The sequence below is a fragment of the Neopelma chrysocephalum genome, unplaced genomic scaffold (assembly GCF_003984885.1).
Source record: "Neopelma chrysocephalum unplaced genomic scaffold, ASM398488v2 Primary Assembly neopelma1_61b, whole genome shotgun sequence".
Lineage (NCBI taxonomy): Eukaryota > Metazoa > Chordata > Aves > Passeriformes > Pipridae > Neopelma > Neopelma chrysocephalum.
This window is the reverse complement of record NW_020897717.1, coordinates 12,866,436-12,868,471: the sequence shown is the minus strand read 5'-3', so window position 1 is coordinate 12,868,471 and position 2,036 is coordinate 12,866,436. Positions and strand designations below refer to the sequence as shown.

Sequence of the window (2,036 nt, the reverse complement as noted above, 5' to 3'; positions counted from 1 at the left end):
TGATTGTTTGTATCAAGTTGACGTTATGATATAGATGTGTCTGTTTTAACTATTACCAAATTGCTGGTTTCATTTTCACTTATTATCAAAGACCACATGTGGGACTCTCCATATGACAGAATAATCACATTCATTTATGCTAACTAGCATTAATGATTGACAGCTGAAGATGATCACTGATGATGAAGAAGGCAAAGTTTTACTCTCATTACTCCACAGATCATAGAATCATAAGTTAGTCTGGGGCTGGAAGGGACCTTAAGGATGATTTAGTTTCAAACCCCCCTTCCATGTGCAGGGACACCTTGCACCAGATCAGGTTGTTCAGAGACACACTCAAAACCTACCCTTGAACACTTCCAGGGATGGGGCATCCACAGCTGCTCTAGGAAACCTGTGCGTGCCTCAGCACCCTCATAGTCAAGAATTTCTTCCTAATATCTAATCTAAATCTACCCACTTTTGCTTGAAAGTCATTCCCCCTTGTCCTATCACTACTTGCCCATGTTAGAATTCTGTCTCCACCGTTCTTTAGGGTCCTCTTCTTGCTGGATGAGGGTGTGCAGGCCCCAGGGCAGGCAGCAGTGCCTGGCTCCCAGCACTGCCCACTGACAGCTCCCAGGAAAACACCAGATGTTACATCACAGCCTCTCTGGGAAGTTCACTGCCACTCTGCTCTCTGCAGCTGTTTACCATCAACTCCACAAAACACACAGACCAGGGAACACGGCTAATGCAGGAAGCATGTGTGTGTTTGGGTGTGGAGGAGCCAATCATGTTACAGACATGGTGGCCGAGTAGTGAAGTGCAAGCCCAAAAAGCCGAGTGTGCCCAAGCAGCATCATCCTTCCTGTACAAAGTACAGTGAAACAAAGATGCAGCACAGTCCACTCTGGCCACATCAGCCACAGCAACACCCTCTGACAGACTCCATGCCCTTTCTGTCTGTGAGATCTACTGATGTTCTGGGCTGACACTAAGTGCAGTTGTGGTGGCCAGTGTGCTGCCAGGGACATATCACAATTGAATGCTGTAGGCAGAGAAGGATGCTCCCACTCTCAATCACATAGGCAATTCTCCATGCCATTCTCTGGCAGGAAACCAGGAGGAAAAAAATGTCTTTTAGGTGCAGCACTCAATCAAACCAGAGCAACAACCAGCAGTTTGTGCCTGTGCAACTGGCTCCTCAATCCCCCCTTCTCTCCATTTCCCACGCTTATACACTCCTCTCATCTTCCTTGACTCCTCCCTTTCCCTGCCCTTGTCTCCTCCCAAATAAAGAGCCAACCCCTGTGATTTTTTCCCCCTGGCTCCCAGGTTTGGCCCGCCTGTCAACAGATTTGGTGTTGCAGGTGCTAATAGCTGGCTCACCTTGGCCTTCCGTGGCATTACTGATGTGGTTTCCTGGCTCCTGCTCTTCCTGCCAGGTTCCTCTCCCCAGAATGACCCCAACTCTTCCTTCGAGTATCTGTGAAGTGTGACCACCTTGCACATCACTCCCCATTAGCTACACATGACATCTGGCTCTTCCTTAGGGCACTGTGACTCCTGTCAGGAGTCAGGAATTTTGGTTGGCATACCCAGGAGTTTCCCAGGTCTATCCCATGAGCCAAGGCTTACACCACACCCAACTCCCCAGCTTGTGTGCCCTAATGCTGCATCACCCCCCCAGAGGTGTCTGCGAGTGGCCTTGTTTTTTTCTATCCTCTTGCCAGCCTTGCTTGATGTGCCACTTTCCTCCATCCCATTGTGGCTCAGAGCACTCTCCTCTCTGGCCACACCCAGTTGCAGCCCTTGGGAGACACTTGGTCCCTTTGTGCCCCAATGGTTCATTTTGCAGGTGCCGAGCATGGAAGTCTATCCCTTGCCCAGGAGGTGGAATTGGAGCAAACCCATGGTTAACCGTGAACACAGGTAACTTTATTTCAACAACTAAGTCAACTTCACTGTTTGCCTGCACACAGAAGAAGGGTGTGGGCAGGACAGAGCAGGCTTTTGACACTGAGGCTGCCTTGGGATCAGCAGGCATTGTCCCA

General features: G+C 49.6%; 1 pseudogene; it reads right to left on the bottom strand.

Moving 5' to 3' along the window:
• Positions 1–636: 636 nt before the first annotated feature.
• LOC113966733 overlaps positions 637–2,036 on the bottom strand; it is a 4,109-nt pseudogene continuing 2,709 nt past the window's right edge.